The sequence below is a fragment of the Phocoena sinus genome, chromosome 12 (genome assembly GCF_008692025.1).
Source record: "Phocoena sinus isolate mPhoSin1 chromosome 12, mPhoSin1.pri, whole genome shotgun sequence".
Classification (NCBI taxonomy): domain Eukaryota; kingdom Metazoa; phylum Chordata; class Mammalia; order Artiodactyla; family Phocoenidae; genus Phocoena; species Phocoena sinus.
In genome coordinates, this window is record NC_045774.1 from 12,376,927 (window position 1) to 12,397,278 (window position 20,352).

The window sequence follows — 20,352 nt, forward strand, 5'->3', positions numbered from 1 at the left end:
CACATGGAGGGAGCAGGGAGGCCAGCGTGGCTGGGACAGCGGGAGCCAAGGGCAGAGCGGCAGGAGATGAGATCACGGGACGGGTTGAGGCCAGATGGTGCAGAGCCTTAGAGACCGTTGTGTATGTTTTGGCTTTAATTTGATGTTTGGGGAGCCATTGGAGGCTTTGGAGCCAAGGAGTGATATCAGATTTACATTTTAAGATTACAGGGGTTGCTGTGTTGAGTAGACAGAAGTTAGCAAGGGTGGAATCAGGAAGCCAGTTAAGATACTGGAGCAATAACCATCTGAAAGATGATGCTTGGACCAGGTGGCAGCTGTGGTCACCATCACGAGAGGTGGCCATGTTCTGGGTGGTCCGAAAGGCCAGTGGGATTTACCAAGAGATCGGGTGGTGGTGTGAGAGGATACCCATGGCGTCTTTGGTCTGGGGAATTGGAAGGTTAGAGTTGCTGTCCGCAGAGAGCTGGAAGAGCGTGAGAGGAGACGGTGAAGGGGATATTTGGGTTTGAAACATCCGTGCTTGTTAGTTCGCCAAGTGAAGTAGAGATGTGTGTCTGCATTAATGGGGGAGTTTGGGACTAGATAGAAATTTGGTGGCCATTGGAGTATATACATGGTATTAAATCTCTGAGACTGGATGATATCACCCAATGAGTGGGCAGAGGGAGACAAGGGGAGAGAAGAAATCTAGGGCGTTCCCACCCTTACAAGTCTGGGGGTTGAGCAACCAGCAAGTTGCTGCCTGTAAGTACAGGAAATCTCGGGAAGGGTGGTGTCCTGGGGCCAGTGAGGAAAGTGCTCCCAGAAGGAAAGAGTGGTCAACTGGGCCCAGTACTGCTGGTGGGCTAATAAGGGGAGACTGAGAATTGACCAGTGTATTTAGTGTGTGGAGGACATTGAACTTGAAAGTTAGTTTTGGTGGGTTGATGGGTGCAAACGTCTGAGTAGATCCAAGAGCAAATGGGAGACGAGGCATCAATGTCCCGAGAGATCACGTTGTGTTAAAGCATCTTCCTGAATGAGCACAGCACAGTCTCAGGATGACTTAAGCATTGAATGCATTTTATTTGAATCCTTTAAAATCTGTAACCATCTTTTGGAATAGATGACTGTTTGGTAAAGTAGATGTTTGATGAATTGGGACATGTTCCGCCCTCCCTGAACTGGGTAACAGAACACCATAGATTATGCAGTCTCTTACTTTAATACTAACAGAGCTATTCATTCATTGAATGACTATGTACTAGTGGCTTCTATAGAGAAGAGTTATTCCACAGAAACTCTCTCTCTACTCCAAGTTTTCCCACAATTTTTTTTTTTTTTGGAAATGAGAGTAAATGCCTCTCTACCTGGGTTCTGTATTATTCCATAGTTTAACCATTTAGGTAGAAAAGATTTGTTATGGACGGCCCCAAAACCTTGGAAGAATACCTTGTTGCTTTTGATTTACCTTCATATGTTGTAGGATTTATCTGAAATATTCTGAATGCCGTGAAATTTTGTACAAATAATGTCTATTACAGCCCAGAGGTGGAAGCCATTTGTTAGCAGGAAAATTGGTGCAAATAGAGATTAACTAACTTTAAATATAAGTCATCAAACATATATAGAGCACCTATCATGTGTAATGTCTCTACTAGGTGCGGTGAAGTGGACAGGGTCCCTGTCTTTGGCACCTTCCATTGAGTGGAGAACACAGACAAGCCCACAGGTATGTCAGCAGAAGAGTAATTCACTCAGAGTTTGAACAGGCACAGCACGGAGGGCTTCCTGGAGGAAGCCACATCCAAATCCAGACCTGCAGGATGAGCAGGGGGTGGCTAGGCCTAGAGGAGGGGAAAGGAAAGATTTGGGAGAAAACTGGGAGGCAAGAGAGAGAAGGCATTTGCTCACAACTGAAAGAACTTGATTGTGCTGGGTCTGTCCTGAGGTCGGGTGGAGAGAGGTGAACCTGGAGGGGTGCTGTGTGGGGAGGTGGGCTACATCACCAAGGCCCTGTTTATGCCTCTTAGTAGGTAGAGGCCAATGGAGGACTTTATGTTTTTTGTTTGTTTGTTTGTTTGCTTTTTGCGGTACGCGGGCCTCTCACTGCTGTGGCCTCTCCCATTGCGGAGCACAGGCTCCGGACGCGCAGGCTCAGCGGCCATGGCTCACGGGCCCAGCCGCTCCGTGGCATGTGGGATCTTCCCGGACCGGGGCACGGACCCGCGTCCCCTGCATCGGCAGGCGGACTCTCAACCACTGCACCACCAGGGAAGCCCGGACTTTATGTTTTTGATTGGCCTTTCTTTGTGGAAGAAGTGCATGTGTGTGTGTGTGTGTGTATACATATGTAATACATATATAAATATCTATATCTATTTACCTATCTATCCTCACACACATACATAGAACTATACACATATGTGTATGAATTTTTTCAGGCTCCTGAATGTTATTTGATTCAGGGTTCTATTAGGGCGGCACTTGCCTTTCTGTTAAGGAACATGGCAGTCTACTGGGTTTTAGACCTGGAGTGAACTGGGCCTTCTACTGTAGGGGAAGCCCCTGAATCTCAAGGAGAAAAACCAGTCAAAGGCTCTTTGCAAAACTTAACTTGACTTCCTGAGTATTTATTTCCTTTGATCTGTGAAATGTGAAATTGACTGGACTTTTATAGCATAAGGAAACATAAAACCTCTTCACTGAAAAGAGGAGGAACTACTAAAACATTGACTAGAGTGAAAAAAAGAGAGAGGAGTTTGGGCTGCCAGGCAGTGCAGGTGGGAGAGGGAGAAGGCGGTGAGGACCGGAGAGGAAAGGTGTCTGCAGTGGAGGCTGCTGCGGGAAGTGAGGGCTGAGGGGGTGTGGCCTGGAGGTCACGCCTGGAGCTGTGGGTGTCCTGTGTGTTAGCACCTGCCGTCTGCTGCCCGTGACTGATCAATGATTAACCGTCGCTCCTAGCTCCGCATATAATGTAGTCTTTATATGTTCAGAGTCTTCACTCTAGTGGTTGAGCCAAAGCAATAGCAGAGCATTTGTAGGAATGTATGCTCTAGAAGTGGTCAGAAATAACATGCAAGCGTTTGTTTGTTTGTTTGTTTGTTTCTGACCACACCTTTGTGTGGGATCTTAGCTCCCTGATCAGGGATCGAGCCCTGCAGTGGATGCCCAGAGTTTTAATCACTGGACCACCAGGGAATCCCAATCCAAGTGTTTGGAAGCCTCCCCACTCTTGCCACCCCAGAAGGGTGCTGGAGCATGTAAGAAACACTGCCCCCTACTCCCATTTCCACTTTTAGCTTGGTGCATGGTGTACCGAAATCTTAAAAATATATATATACTCTGAGCATTTCAGACCCAGGCCCAGATGAATCATACTGGCTCTACCAGATCCAGAAGCAGCTGCATGGGTATTCATTTCTGAGGTCCTGGACTCTGGAAGAACGCACAGATTATACTTAAAACTAATGGGGCTAGATTATGATAGGATGAAAAAAAACTGAGGACCCACCTCTGCAGGGTGTGGCTGCCCTTCTCTTGCTCTGCATTGTTTCCCAGATTGTTGTGGGTGGTTGCCATTGCCACATCATTCCCAGGGTTAAACATATACTCAGTTCTGGGAAAGCTTCCACCTTCAGCCGTCCACAGTGACAGTTCAGGGGAATGTGGTTTTAAAAATAATTTAACAAGGTAAATTTTTACTTTTTAGTAGTTACCACTTAAAAAAACCAGGCAGTTTTTCTGCTTCTGCGTCCGCCTTGCTCCTTCCCCGTGATTTCTGAGTGTGTGATCCCTTGGAGGGTATTTATAGCTATTACTTTAATCCATTTAACACCTTTCTCTGTATATTTTAGCAATTTGAAATTCTGTTTGATAACTTCTTCTTGCATCACTGAGGGTGTTTCTGTTTCTCCTTCATCTTTTTTAAAAAAAGCCCTAGAATTGATATCGCAAAAGTATTTTATTGACTACTGTGTAGCATAGGAACTCTGCTCAATATTCTGTAATAACCTAAATGGGAAAAGAATTTGAAAAAGAACAGATACTTGTATGTGTATAATTGAATCCACTTTGCTGTACACCTAAAACTAACACAACATTGTCAATCAACTCTACTCCAATATAAAATAAAAATTAAAAAAAATCTTATTAAGGTAGCATGCATATTGGTACCTTTTTCCTATTTTCTGATTTTAAAACCAACTTAATGTTAGATAATATGTAATGTTCCAGCTCAGCTGTAGAAATTCCATCTCCTAAAATCATGTTCTAATGAATCAGGGCGAAAAGAAACATTTAAGACTAACTAATAACAACAAAAAAAGAAAAGTAGAAATGCCTAGGAGCAACCTTAGGAATTCAGGGAGAATGCTGAGCATCTAAGAGAAAGTTGATCTTATTAAATGTAGTTGTGGTAGACTTTCTGCAAGTGATGAGTGCAGTGAAATCAATCTCTTATAATGACTTAATTGTCACCAGAAGATCTAAAAACAGTTTTGTGGGTTAAGGTACGTAATTATCATCCTTGGTGGTAACTATAATGACTATAATGTTCTAAAAACATTACAAGATTTTTTCTTATAAAAGCAGACTTCATATTATAGATCTTTTTATTATAATTGTTGGTTTTTTTGCTTTTTATAGATCCAAAGATACAATATAATGAAAGTAACATATTGTTGCAGTGAGATGTAAGGAATAGAGTTGTTTTGGTTTGGTTTTTTGTTCCATGCAGTTAACATTCTTTTTCTCTAAAAAAAACCCAAACAAACATTTTCATTCCAAAGCCCAGTGACAGGATTAACATTTGCACTTGAGGTGGTCAGGGATGGTGTCTGTTTATCTGCATAAATCAGGGCTCGTGCAATAAAGGCCTTTGGTCAACACTTGATGGGGGAGAAGGTAAAACCTCAGAGTCTCCCTAGCAAAGTTGGAATTAGTTTTTAAAAATCATGGGTCTCAATGGAATGTGTCTACATCGGATGCCTGTAGTTAATTGCCTGCAACAGAGGAATAACTGTTTTACTCTTAGGGATTTTGCCTGGAGAGAAAAGGTATTCACGTATCCATTCATAGTCTCTCTCTTTTCTGTCTGTTACGGTTGTCTAAATTTGTGTGTTTGTGTTTGGGCCATTCCTCATTCTAAAAACATCTGTGGCTGCTACGGTAGTACATGGTGGTTAAGACCAGGGCTGGCTGCTTACGTTTGGATCCTTTACCAATCACTTACTAGATGTGTGATGTTGGCCAATTTCTATGCACTGCTTAGTCAACTAGCTTATTTTTAAATCTGGGGTCATGCCGTTACTAAACTTTGAGGGTTTATGTTGAGGATTCAGTGAGATAATGCAGGTGAAGCATTTACCACAATGAATGGTAAAATAAACTGTATAGCATATAGTAAGTGCTGAAAAAAACTCTAGCCGTTGTTTTGTTGCATCCATTACAGGGATATCCTGGGGAAAATTTTTCACATTTCTGACAGAATAGTTTCAAAGTGAACACATACGCTGCCTTTTACAGATGGTAAATTACAACTCAGTGAGAAGAATGGTGAAGAGAAAGATTGGATCACATACCCTTTGGGGAGTGTGTCGACATCACATGGCATTAAAAAGGGGAGGTGCCAATTATACCTCTTTAATCTTAAATCTCTCTCCCTGGTTATTCCACTAACGTAGTGTTCTGAGGCTTGACCGCTGCTAATAGTAATCTGTAGAATACAGTCACTAAAAGTCAGAGGGAAGGCTGTCACCAAAGTCAGGCCCTTCAAGTTTGTATTTCCTGTTTTATGACAATTAATGTCCGCGGCGGCTTATTCCATTTCCTGCTTTGCTGTGGCATTCGATAACCGGTGAGTGTGAGTGTGACGGTAATCCCTGGGTGTGTCCCTGGTGTAGTGTGTGTTCCTCTGAGTAATCATCTTCTGTGATCAACTGGCCCATTAGCCCCCGATGGAAGGCAGTCTGTCTCACCGAGTCCAATTAAGGAAACCAGCCCGATTTCTTCTTGGGAGCCAAGAAGTTATTTCGTAAGATGTGCTCCTGTAAGCACTGTGGGAATAGCTGTCAGAATGGTGATTACTTCTGTTCTTTAGTCACCAGAGTTGATTCCCTCAGTTTCAAAACCTCAGAAAGTTGCAAACTTCTCAAAGGACTTTTATTTAGGGTTACACCTGCAAAGGGAGAAAGAATGGTCCCCACAGGTCTCAGAGAGGCACCTTTGCAGGTAGGCACCTGGACTGTTGGGGAGTCTGTCGTTAGTGCTAGAGCAGACCCGGGTTTATGGGCGCGACTCATCCCTGATGTTCCTTTGGGAGGCATAGGGAGTGAAAGAAAGAGCTTCAGAGTTTACCTGACTTGCTTATCTATAGATGGAGTACTTTTTGTAAGACGTCCTTGAGCTGAGGGAATACGTGTTTTTATATTTTAGTCCATGTGTACCTGCTTCCGGAACAGGATTTCAGCAGTGTTGAATGTAGACAAATTGTCTTAAAACTAGATTAATCTCTATTAGCCAGAGAAGGCCCTTTCCCCCTTGAGAAACTGTCACATGATTTCTTCTAGATCAGTTTCCAACTTAATATACTTGCTTAATTAGTTTCTATTTATTATTGCTTTAAAAATATGTGTTTGTAAGCTACCTATACTACTCCCCCCTCCCTCCCGCGTTACAGCTTCAGAACTCTGTGTAGAGAGATGCAATCCATTGTTGATGAATTAATGCACAGCATATTTTAGATGCTATCCTTTTTAGCTTATACATTGAACTGTTAAAAAAGATTATTTTTAAAATTGAAGTATAGTTGATTTACAATGTTGTGTTAGTTTCAGGTGTACAGCAAAGAGATTCAGTTTTATATACATACATATATATATATATTCTTTTTCAGATTCTTTTCCCTTATAGCTTATTACAAAATAATGAGTATAGTTTCCTGTGCTACACAGTGTACACTGAATTTAAAAGTTGAAAAAAAAATCCACCGAAAATCCCATAAAGAGAGAGTTAAAAATCTGTGTTAATCGGCTGTGCTGTCTTCAGGGGAACTGCAGTTTTGCTCTCGAAGAAAGCAGGGGTGATGACTCAAGCTAAAAATCCCCCATCCAGCGGCCTGAAGCAGTCAGGCTGGGAGCAGCCACCAGGCCTGGGTGCCTACATTACCATCTGTTTACAAGCCTTAAAGACCCAGGGTTCACTGTCAGTGTCCTTTGCTGCTTAAAATTGCAACAGAGGACTGCCGCAATTAAGATATTAGCGATTTATTTTCATATTTTTTCTTCATTTTGTTTGGAGGAAGGTGTAGGGGAAAATCATATTAGGTTTGAGATAAGGGAGACCAGGAGGATCTTTCTAGTGAAGAACTATTACGTGTTTGGAAATGCTAAGATGTTCATCTTGTTTTGGTTTGTGAACTGGAAGACGGCCTGTGTATTGGGAAAACTGGGGTGTTTCTTGACTTCTATTGGGAGAGGCAAGGGCATTTTTCCTCGGGCTGTGGTTCCAACACTCTGATTTCCATGTTTTTTTCCCATCGCTGACTATCTAATCTTGAGTGTTGGTGATAACCGTAGGACATGCAGCCCAAATACGTGTTCTTTAGAGTGAATAAATTGTTTCAGTTTAACGCTATAAAGAAACTGTGGCCCAGAGAGTTCCACGGCTAAGATGTAATGGCAGTACCCAGACTGGAATGGAATTCTCCAGACTCGCGGTTCTGGATGTTTCTGATTATACTATTTTCCCAACCTTACCCGAATTGCCCTCTACCCCCAAATCCTATAAAATTTATTGGCCTTGTAGGTCCCACCCCCCAGCATTAGTGTGGAGCATCACTTGCCCGTCTGTACTGCCATCCAGGGCACTCAGTGAGCCTGGTTAACCATCTGTGATGCAGACTCAGTGTTGGCTTATGGGGGTCCAGTGGGGAGGTGCTTTCCATCTAGCAGGGAGGTAGGTGGCAACACTGATTATGATACCGTACTGTGTGGTGCACTCGATGATGGCCATGTTTACAGGTCTAGGAGCCGTTCAGAGGAGCATAGAATGCATTGTGTGTGTGTGTGTGTGTGTGTGTGTGTGTGTGTGTGTGCGCGCGCATGTAGTTTAGGGGGCAGTTTGCAGAGGGTTTTAAAGGATAAAGGGGACTTTGCCAGCCAGATTGGGGTTGAAGATGGATTCCTCTAGGTGAAGAGATTTGGGAAACTAAAAACCAGTCCATTGGCAGTGCTGGAGGGTGAACGTGGTGGTAGGATCATGGCCCCCTGCTGACGTCTATAGGTTGTACTCACATTGCTCTCACCTGCTCCAACCTGTCTCAGAATGGAGAGAGGTGTTGAAAGTTCATCAGTGATCCTCTGTTTTCTTTCGGGCTAAAGAACATGAAATGTCTTTGAGTAGGTATGATGTGGAGAGGCGGTGACGAGTGTGGACTGCCAGGTGCCTGGAGGCTCTGTGACTCAGGTGTGATCAGGGAAGAAAGTTCAGGAATAGTGCTTTGCTTTGGACTCAGAAATATAAAGGCAACAGGTTCTGTCCGGAGCCTTCCTGCCCTTCCTCCATGGTGCCATTGGGGTGAAGGGGTGGAGGCAGGTTTACATGGTCAGCTTCTGGAACCAGACACAACTGCCTTTCAGTTTTCACGGCCTTGGAGGAAACAGATAATGAATGATAGGAAACAGCTGCTCCTAACGTGGCAGCCAGAAATGCAGCCTCATGGAGCAGCGTGGTAATCACGAGAATATTAATGGAAAGTCCTCTCTGATTAAACACTGGGAGCTGTGGAATGTGGTTTGTTTTCATATATGTACCCCTCCCCCCATTGTCTTTCTGTTGTCTGCAGATTTTATTTTTATTTGTCCAATCATACAGAAATACTTTCTTGTAAAGTATTACAAGAAAGTTATCTAGAGTAATTTAAAAAAACAGATAATTTTAAAAAATCTAATTTCCTGCTAAACCCTTCACTTTTTAATTTGATTTTATTTTTTTAATTTTTTAACATCTTTATTGGAGGATAATTGCTTAAAATGGTGTGTTAGTTTCTGCTTTATAACGAAGTGAATCAGTTATACATATACATATGTTCCCATATCTCTTTCCTCTTGCATGTCCCTCCCTCCCTCCCTCCCTCCCTATCCCACCCCTCTAGGTGGTCACACACCGAGCTGATCTCCCTGTGCTATGCGGCTGCTTCCCACTAGCTATCTATTTTACGTTTGGTAGTGTATATATGTCCATGCCACTCTCTCACTTTGTCACAGCTTACCCTTCCCCCTCCCCATATCCTCAAGTCCATTCTCTAGTAGGTCTGTGTCTTTATTCCCGTCTTACCCCTAGGTTCTTCATGACCTTTTTTTTTTTTCTTAGATTTCATATATATGTGTTAGCATATGGTATTTGTTTTTCTCTTTCTGACTTACTTCACTCTGTATGACAGACTCTAGTTCCATCCACCTCACTACAAATATCTCAATTTCATTTCTTTTTATGGCTGAGTAATATTCCATTGTTTATATGTGCCACATCTTCTTTATCCATTCATCTGCTGATGGACACTTAGGTTGCTTCCATGTCCTGGCTATTGTAAATAGAGCTGCAGTGAACATTTTGGTACATGACTCTTTATAAATTATCGTTTTCTCAGGGTATATGCCCAGTAGTGGGATTGCTGGGTCCTATGGTAGTTCTATTTTTAGTTTCTTAAGGAACCTCCCTACTGTTCTCCACAGTGGCTGTATCAATTTACATTCTCACCAACAGTGCAAGAGGGCTCCCTTTTCTCCACACCCTCTCCAGCATTTATTGTTTGTAGATTTTTTGATGACGGCCATTCTGACTGATGTGAGATGATATCTCATTTAAACCCTTCACTTTTCTCAGAGTTGGGTGTGAGCACCTTCCAGAATCCTTCCTAGACATTTGCATACATGTTTATACAGTTTAATGTATAATTATTTTCATTTACATAAATGGATTCACATGTAGCTTGAATCTGATCCAAAGTTTCTTTTTGAGTTTCATACTGTCTTAAAGGTCTTTCCACATCACTCTATTTAGATAATCCTCAACCATTGCAGAAGTAATTTTTTACACAATCAAACTTAATTACCTTTGTCAGTAATTCAGGAATGGCTGTATGGAAATATGGGTGACTCTTAGGAACAGGAGGGTGTGATGGTTTACGCACATGGGTACCGAACAAGGAATCAGGATGTTTTACGGCAGACTGGCTGGCACCTGGCAAAATACCTTGGATCAGCCAGACAAGAGAGGACTGATCTCTTGCTCTGAGAATTTATTACTGTGACACCAGCTCTGCTTCAAGCACACCTTTAGTCTTTTCTTGCCAGAATCATATTAAAGTGAGAGGTGGCCTGATATATAATCTTTGAGATCTCCGACTAAGGCATCAGGAGAATGTGGGACTTGAATCTTTCTCCAAAGCTTGCTTTATAAACTTGTAAAGCTTGTTTAAGAGAAGTTGACCCAAAAGACAAGCGGACTTCGAATTTTAACCCAGAGAAGTGGGACCCAGAATTGATGAGGGGGAACCCTTTGGAAGGAGAAATGGGACAGGTCATTGTTTTGATATATTCATGGGCTGCTGACATGGGAAGCAGTCGGTGACATCTTGCTAAAATTGTACATTTGAGCTTGCCAAACCCAAACAGACCACGGGCATTTGTGTCTGCTCCCCAAAGTGCAACAGCAGTTGTCCCCGGAGCTGTTGGAATGCCGTCGTTGTAACCTCGGTACACGTTGTTTAGACAAAAGGGGAAGACGCCTTCTTGGCTTGACAATTTGCCAACCACCTGCTATCATTCTTTTTCTTCAGTGCTTTGAAAGTGGCCAGAATCTGGTCATCAGGCCTCTTTTAAAATAACAACGCAGGCACGTATAAAATCACAAAATCCAAAAAGCTGATGTAATTATAGAGGACACATGGCAATGGGTGCCTATTTTCCTCATCTCTTCTCTTGAAGGCATCGGGTCTCTTATATTTCACGTGGCCAGTTGCTGCCTTAAGGAGGGAAATTCTAGAGGAGAGATAGACTTTCATGGGAAAGTTCCTCAGATCTTTTACCGGAACGAACTGTTATCAAATAAGCATCAAAATGACCTTCAGATTTCTCCACGATGTGTGGCCATGTCGTGGCTTTATAAAGAAATCGTAATCGCTAGATAAAGTGACACATGCGCAGTGAACTGTTTTAATCCGGCTTTCAGGGAAGTTGAGGTTTATGGGAGATTAAGAGGCTGGGAACGTGGTGTTTCTTCTGTTGGCTGTGAAATTGCTCTTTCCAGCTCTGTGGTGTCATGTCACCGTGGCTAATAGGGACAGGCTCACACATTTGTTGTTTTTTTTTTTCACCCACTGCCTTTCTTCACTTAAGCATCACTTAAACATCAACCAGTTTGATCACATAGAGGACCAGTCAGGTCCTCAGCTCTGTTTTCCTGGATCCATCCTGCTCTTGAGACCCTCCCACACTCGAGGGCATTACTTGCCTGGGGAGGTCACACTGCAGGAAGGGAGCTTCCCATGCTGTCACCTGCTGCCGGGAGAAGGTGGAGCCAGCCTGGGGCGGAGCAGAGAAGCCTGTGCAGAGTTCTCACTCCAGTGCTTTCTCTGGTGGGATAACCTTGCACACTTAGCCCTTCAGAGCTTCCTTCCTCATCTGCAAAACGGGGATCATAATCCATCATGTGGTCCTTCTGAGAATTAATCAGACCCTGGGAGTGAGTGCCCAGCCCATGTTGGGGACTACAGAAAGGCCTAGGAATTGGTACTTGGGTGATTTCTTTCTTCCTTTCTTTTTCTTTCGTATTCCCTGTCCCGAAATGAGATGGTCCCAGCCCCGGACATTCTGGTGCTTGGTTCTCATTCACCAGGGATAACTTTCTTTTGTTGACAGTCAACAGAAAGAAAGTTGACTTCTCCAAAAATTACCCTTCTGGAGTTGCAGGCTTTCTGCCATCTGTTTGCCTCCGTCCCTCCCACATCCTGACCTCCGCAGTGCAGTAAACCCCAGGTCTGTGCAAGGGCAGAGCTAGTTTTAACCACAGAGTGAAGGAGTCTGGGAGCTGGGGGAACCAACAATATAGAGTTACAGTGAGTTGCATGTACAGAATCTCGGATTACTTTGGCACAGGTTTTACATTTGAAAGTCTCTTCCAGGTGCTTCCTCTAGACTGAGGAAGTTAGAATTCCACAGAAAAGGACACTTCAATTTTTAAAAAGCCATTTTGAAATACGTGAACACAGACTTTTCACAATAGGGATGGTCGTTGCTGTAGTTGTGCGTTGTACATCTCCGTATTAATCTTTAGCAGGGGGCTCAATTTGTGTGGTGATCTCTGTCAGCCCCGGTTTGACTCATGCATTCCTCACCGCCACAGTAAGATCTGTGTTTATGTGAAATATGGAAACGATTTCTTCCCCCTCTTTCTTTTGTGCTTGAGTTGGGATGGAGCCGCTGAGTTGTTTTCCTTTGTTATTTTTAAAGGGTCTTCAGTTTCAGAGCTCCACTCGGGGCTTGAGCAGAATAGCAGAATAGCTGGCAGTGTGGCTTGGGCTGGTCCTTGTGAGATCTGGCTCTGAATCCAGCATCCTTACGTTGAAGCAGGAGGCTCTCCTTTCTAAAACTTTGGTTTGCCCAACCCTAAAAACCAAATGGAAACTAAAATAGGGTAGAGGAATTTTCACTGAACGAAGAGTTTTTTACCCTGAATTTGTCTTCTTTATCAAGATCCATATGTCTTGTGTCCTGCTCTCTGCCTTTTTTTGTTTTTCCTTCTCCTCAACTGCTTGGGTACCATGAGGATGGAGAAGGTGTAGGCCGAGTCGTTAAAGGTCCAGAGTTTAATTGTACAAAAAGAAGAACCAAAAAAAAAAGTGTGTGTTCCTCCCCATTTCTGAACAATTTATCCTCCTAAAAAAGAAAGTCTGGTGAAAAGGATCCCAGGCTATAAAAGAGAGGATTAGCCGCTTTCGTTGGGTCCAACACCATGTTCTCACTGCATCGTTGGCAATCCTTGTAGAGTGTCTTGGCAGATAGGGGCTCTTCCTTCACAGTGTAATGTTTTTCCAACTGCAGAGTTAGAGCTGCTTCACGTGCCGTGACGCATGGCTAGGTGTCAAGATCATTTTATGGGACGAAAAACCCAAAAAGACTTTTAAAACTTGCAGCTTTCGGGGAAAAAAAAAAGTCAGTTTTACCAAGAGAGTTTTAAATAAAAGGGCATTCATGGGTTTATGCTTTCCTCACGGGCAGATCTTTTCAAAGATGGAAATTGTAAAAAGAGGACATACATTTCTTTCATTCATTACCTGAGTCCTTAAGGTACAGCTGTCTTGAAGGGCCAGGTGCTGGGGATACGGGGATGAGTGTCACCCTCTGGCCTTTAAGTAGCTCCCTTTTACTCAGGAGCCAGAGACATGAGTCAAAATACCTGGTCCAGATGGCGGGAAGGAGTGGGTGATGAACTTGGCTCGGGTGGGAGGTGCTGGATGGCCGGTGTCCAGAGACGGCCTCATAAAGGAAGAGAAGCTTCAAGTGAATCTCGAAAGATCAGGAGGAATTTGCCGGATCAGAGAGGAGTGTGGTAGGCATTGCGGGCAGAAGAAGAGCAAACGCAGAGGCTCAAATCTATGAAGCGGCAGGGTGTTGGGAGAAGGAATCCCAGCCCAGGGAGGCCGGAGTAGTCGCATGCAGGAGGGAGAAAGCAGGGGAGGGGCGCGCCCAGGAAGCCCAGGGCCAACTTCCGGAGGCCTCTGCAGGTCGTGGGGTCGTGCTGTCACCGTTAGGACTTTGCCCCCCTCGTGTGAGAGGCCTTCTCTGACTAGGATCATTCTTATTTCCTTTCCCTGCTTTAGCCTTCTTCCTAGCACTTACCCCAGACCTGTTTTGGGCTTGTGAGTTTATTGCCTGGGCCCCGTTGTTAGAATGAAGACCCCAGGAGAGCAGGGACTTTCCTCTGGGTGGGTGACCGTGTCCCCAGTGCCTGGCATCAGTGATGTTATAGAGTTTGGCTTCATCCTCTGAGGGCTGGAGAACCACTGCAGATGCTAAATAGGGGTGGGAGTGGAGGTGGGGTCACATGAGTACATTGGGGTGTTAGGAAGATCAATGTGAATGTCGCCTATAGCCGATGACAGGTCTTTAGGAAGGGAGCTCCTTGGTGCATACGGAGGGCAGGAGAAGGAAAGAGGCTACTGATCTTACTCCTTGGCTGCCTTGGATGGTGCCCACCTTTGCCGACCTGGTTAATTATCAGTAGCCAGTATCAATCTCATTTTATGGCAAATGTTTGGAAACTTTGCTAAACATTACAGAGAAGCTCCGAGAATTTTTTTTCCCTATTCTACAAACCCAGTAGCTGCCCAGGCATTCCAGTAGATGTCACGATGCCATACGTGATAATCATTTTCTTCATTTATTGCTACTTCCATGATAGATTTGAGAAATCTTAATGAATTATCTTTCTTTGCAATGCATTGAATGCTTTGATATAAAATGGATTCTTTATGTAAAAATAGGTTTAATGGTTTCAAGATGGCTGACCTCATAGCTGTTTGGGTCACACTAGTTAGGTTGTCTGGAAAGTTAAAAATAAAAAAGATAAGAAAGTGGACATTCTGCAGTTCTTCTGAGAGAATTGATATGATGTATCATCCTGTTGGCTGGGCTTGATGAGGGAATGAACAGTTCCTCATATATAACTTTTCCTGGTAACTGAACTTCATCACTTTAAGACCTGGATATTTAAAATTTTTCTCTTCAATTCTGGATGGAAATCTTTCTAAAATTATTTACTTTCTTGTGCTCATAAGCAGAGTGAATTCAACATTCCTTTCTTGGGAAAGAAAGAAGTTTGCACAATGATTGAAGTATGTGATAATGTATTGGCACTTGTGAGTGTCTTGCCAAGTGACCCCAGAATGCCATGTTTTCAACAGTACTGCCCTTAGTTTTTGGGTAGTGGGTGCTTCTAGCAGCATACCCACGTGTGCCTTTCTTGAATTTACTCAACTTGTCTCTTGAAGCCTGGGAAACAAGATAGCTTACTCGCTTTGTAAAATGAGAGTAAATATGCCTTGGGGGAGGCTGAGAAGGCCTGTGTAAGTCAAGTGAATGGATCTTATTGCACAGGCTTTATTATATCTTTAACATTTCAAAGAAAGAGGACTCATTTTATATTTTTCAAGCCTTCCTAACATTAAACTATCTGTATCTGAAAAAAAAAAAGATTATAATATCTCCCCTTCTACTGTCAGTGATGCTGCCTTTGCAAAGTGAAAGAAAAATCCCCAGGCCTCTTCCAGTGTCTGTCCAGAGGCCTCCTCTCTTCCCTTTGGGTCCAAGGTGTATGAGGTGAGGTCACTGGAGGTGTTCCTATACTAAAGTTTGTTTGTCATCATCTTTGATTACTTACTGGGCACCTGTCATATGTAAGGCACTGGGAACAACACAGGGAGTGCCTTCTTCCTAGAAATTTAAATCCTAGTTTGGAAGAGGAAGTAGTGGAAGAGAAGCAACTACAGTACTTGGATTTTGTCAGAGGACGCAGTAGCGTACTACACCCCTAGAAAGTCCAGGGCTGAACAAGAGTCCTTTCTCCAGAAGGTTGACCTTTGACTGAGAATACAGACAACCCAGATGGAACCGAGGGGAATGAAGCAGCCCCAGGGAAGGCCCAGTAGCAGAATCAGTCGTGTCCATCTGTGGGTGGCACATCGTGGCCAGGTCAGCATATTGTCTGCACATGCCAGGAGAGCGGGGTGGACAGCAAGGGCCACGGGAGTTGGGGTAGGTGATCACGTCCACGTGGGGAGGAGGGTGATTCATGAAAACCGCATGGAATGGGAGGGTTACTGTTGGATCTCAATGAATGAGTACAATTGCTGAATTGCAGAAGGGGAGAGAAGGCTGGCCAAGAGGAGAAGACTGCCTGGGATGGGGGGTGGGGGGGTGCCGAAAGGCCAGGTGTGTGTTATAACTCTGTTCTGCTCTCTTCCCGAGAAGAAGACTTCTCTCTCTGAGCCTCCCAGTGGGAAGACAATGGGTTCTGGAGTTGGGTGAACTGGTCTCCAGACCAGTTCTACCACTTTCTAGTTGTGTCATCCTCAGCAGCTTTCTTACTCCCTGTAACATCAGCTTCCTCCTAAAAGGAAGGGAGATAATAAGACCGATCTGTGGACTCCTCGGAAGAATACATGAGAGTTATATTTGACCATGCGCTATATAAACATAGCATGTGCTCAGTCATTGGTAATTTCCTCGGGCCAGCCCTTCCTCAGGGCCTTGAGCTCCTGATGCCCACAGGCTGTGTCCACTTACTAACTCAATTAGAGGTACAGTTCAACTCAGATACAGATCTGAGTTGAGGTACAGATCTCAATTGTTTGCCCTTCCCTGTTGCTGTTTCTATCTGGTTAGCGTTTGAATTCTTACAGTTAACCCAGCTCAAACCCTTGGTGTCGTCTTTGGTTAACTTTTGCCTTTCATGTGACATTTCTAGTCCGTCATCTGATCCTGTTTCTTTCTCTTGCGATGTTATCGTCTCCGTCTCCGGGGGGCTCACACCATGTCATGAATGGATTGCTCAGAAGCTTTCTGACTTTGGTCAGCCCTATCCAGCTTGCACATTCTTTAGATACCACTGAACACCTCTGTCCTTCCATAATCCTTTGATTTGGCCGTACCTTTTCCATCTAACCTTGCTTTTCATTAGTTCTTAGAGTAATAACAGACACATTTATTTATGCTGCATGTGTGCCAGGTATGTGTTAAGGACTTTATTTATATTAGACCATTTTCTTTATTTCAGCCCCCAGCGTTGCACAGTTAATCAGTGTTTGAACCCAGGAAGTCTGGGTTCACTCTTTTTTTGTTGTTTTTTGCTGCAGCAGGTAGCATGCGGGATCTTAGTTCCCCGATTGGGGATCGAACCTGCGCCCCCTGCAGTGGAAGCTCGGAGTCCTAACCCCTGGTCCACCAGGGAAGTCCTCAGAGCCTGCACTCTTCAGACCTGTGTATCTTCATTGGCTTCCATCCGTATAAACTCCTAGAGAGCAGGGGCCACGTGATTTATCACTGCTCACCACACTCCGTGCCTTGTCCGGACATACAGTAGACACCACTGAATGCGTTCTCTGCATAATTTCCTCATTCCTTCTCTGGGCCCTAGTTCACACCGTTCTCTTCCAGCATCATGGCGGGAGGTTCAGGAAGGGCTCGGTGGTCTGATATGAACTCATACAACCTGGGTTCATATCTCAGACATTTACCCACTATTTCACCTCGGTTGGGTCACTTCTCTGAAGCCACAGTTTTCCTCTACAAAATGGGGATAATAGTAACTCCACCTCATAAAGTTTACACGAAGAACCAACGAAGTAACGTGTGTCAAATGCTTTAGTCCTGTGCCTGCACGTGGAAAAGGGTCCATAAACATCAGCTCTCGTGAGCAGTAGAATTACGCCCTCCCCTGCCTCTTTCAGCTCACTTTTGTCTTCCTTTTAGGCCTATCTCAGCTCGCATCATCTATCTGGCACTTGTGTATCTTCTTCAGCTCACAAAGAACCAGACACTTCCTTCTTTTTGACGATTTATTAGCTGCGTGACTTTGAGCATGTTACTACATTGTACAAGTCTCAGTTGTATTATGGTGATAAAAAAGGGTTTTCTTTGTGTGGAGTAAAGAAGGAGTATGTGACACATTGCAAGCACTCAGTTAATTTTAGTTTTCTTGCCTTTTTTTCCCTCCCTCGTCACCAACTCCTCCTCTACCGACAGACCAGCAGGCCCCCATAAAGGCTCATTGACAGACTCAAGTCCTAACTTCGTTGTTTGGAAGTTACATGGAAGAAAGGGAGGCTTCTACTGTATGGAAAGGACTGGATTGAGGTCCAGTAGCAGGAAACTCTAAGTTGAAGAACCCTTGCCCTGTGCCCTTTGGTCTTGTTGAAATGTACTCTTGGTGGCCCTTATAAACATAGCCAAGTTTTACACACTGTGTAACAAAATTTTGACATCCTTTGGACTCATTAATTCAACAAATGATTCTTGAATACCTACTTTGTGCCAAGAACCGTCCTAGCTGTCAAGGGTATGATGATGGACAAAACCAACCTGGTTTTTGTGTTCACAGAGCTTGTCCTGCCAGGGAGACAGACACCAGCCATGCAAATATTACATTATAAAGCTGGATGTGTTATGAGGGGAAAGCAAAGGTGCTAGGAGATACACGCTAAGGGGATTTAGTGTCGAAGGCCAGGGAAATGTTCCCAGTGAAAGGGATGTTTGAGCTGAGATCTGAGGGCTGAGTACGAGAGCCCGAGGAAGGAGGCAAGGGAAACCTTCAGATTTAATACTCACTCTTATTCTCTTAATGTGACATGCTACTTAGTGTTCTGTGAAGCTTGGATGATGACAGATGATAATTAGTTTGCAAACCTGGGGGTGCCTAAATATGCTGTCACTGACTGTTTTTATCTCACTTGTGCGTAAATAGTGTGTGTGTCGGGCTGGGAGAGGGAGGCTGAATGTACTTGAGCACAGTCAGGCGTTGTGTTTTTATTACACTCGGGGCCAATGCTGTCAGTCAGGCTCACCCAGGCACTTTGTCACGTTGCGGGTCGCGTTGTCTGGGCTTGTCTGCTCAAGGACAGGCGCTCTTTATTTTAATTTGTATTACGTATATTTGCTCTGTAAGTTGTTGTTTGTTGGAACTTGGAGAGCCAGGTGCTTGCAGCTAGAGTATGGGCCAACTTTTTGGAAATTTGAATGAAGTTTGTTAACACAAAGAAGGGACACCCTTCAGCCAAGTGTAACGGGCTACCAAAATATGGTAGCTGTTAAGGAACAGTCCTTTAAACCCCTCCCCGCCGCTTCCCCTAGTATAATCATCTCAATGGAACCCATTTTCTGACCTCTTTCAGGAAAGGTATTTCCTGAAACATTACAGCAGAGTTTTCCAAAGTGATGAGCCCATGATAGTATTAGAGATGATTTTAGACTGCCTGACTAGGTCAAGGGAAGACTGTGTTTGTAGCTAGCCTTTCTTCAACACCTGTCACTTGTGATTTCCCTTTTGACATCAAGAAGCAGGCCCTAGGCCATTAATAACTTTGCTTTGTTTTCATTATACTTATGTTTATGATACTTTCTGTTTATGGCAAGTGATACTAATTTATAGCGGTGATTTACAGACTTTTTCAAAAATGATGTTAAAAATGAATTGATTTTTAAAAAAATAAAGTACATAATAGTAGAAATGGCACTCAGAGTTGACAAAATCATTAAGGTGGTTCTTGAATGACTGAAGTTTGGGAACACTGCCTTGGTGTAATCTGGACTTTTTTCCTGCTATCTGGCATTTGTATTCTGGTTCTGAGGGCCTATAAAAATTGGGTGTTAAAATCTGATGACGCGATAAAATATTACGTTACTCTCATTGTGGCTCTAATCAAAAGGATGGATAATAGTAAGTGTTGGTGAGGATATGGAGAGGTTGGAACCCTCATAAATTGAGAGTAGGAATGAAAAATGGTGCCATTTTTTTGGGAAACAGTTTGACAGTTCCTCACAAAGTTAAAACATAGAGTTACCTTATGATCCAACAATTTCACTCCTAGGTATATACTCAAGAGAATTGAAAACCTATGTTCAGGTAAACACCTGTACCCGAATGCCTATTGCAGCGTTCTTCATAATGGCCAAAAAGTAGAAACAACCCATATGTCCATCAGCTGATGAATGGATTAAAATGTAGAGTGTATCCATCCATACAGATATTATTCAGCCATAAAAAGGAATGAAGTACTGGTGCATGCTGCAACATGGATAAACCTTGGAAACGTTATGCTAAGTGAAATAAGCCAGACACAAAAGGTTACATCTTGCAGCGTTCCATTTATAGGAAATGTCCAGAACAGGCATATCAATAGAGGTAGAATGTAGATTAGTGACTGCAAGGTTTGGGTGGAGAGGGAATGGAGAGTGGCTGCCAGTGGGTATGGGGTTTCTTTTCTGGGTGATGGAAATGTTCTCAAATTAGATGGTGGTCACACAACCTTTTTTTTTTTTTTTTTTTAAATAAACAGCTGAAATTTATTTCTCACGGTTCTGGAGGCCATACGTCCAAGTTCAAGGTGCCGGCATGGTTGGGTGAGGGTCCTCTTCTGAGTTGCAGACTTTTCTTTGTATCCTCACAAGGTTGAGGGACAAGCTATTAAATATACTAAAAATCACTGAATTGTACACTTTTAAAATTAGGATATAATTCCTAATACCATAGAATTTATGGTACGTGAATTGTATCTTAATAATAAAATTGGGCAGCATAAAAAAGCGTAGCTGT

At 43.5% G+C, this 20,352-nt stretch overlaps 1 protein-coding gene across 6 annotated transcripts in view; it reads left to right on the forward strand.

Annotated features, from left to right (window-relative positions):
- CNKSR3 (CNKSR family member 3) overlaps positions 1-20,352 on the forward strand; it is a 100,134-nt gene that overhangs the window by 16,788 nt on the left and 62,994 nt on the right. For 2 of the 6 annotated variants that reach the window (XM_032650826.1, XM_032650828.1), the window contains exon 2: positions 1,644-1,714. The exons of the other annotated variants lie outside the window; for them this stretch is intronic. The gene's annotated coding sequence lies outside the window, so the exon portion shown is untranslated. The remainder of the gene's footprint in view (positions 1-1,643; positions 1,715-20,352) is intronic. 6 annotated transcript variants of the gene reach the window in all.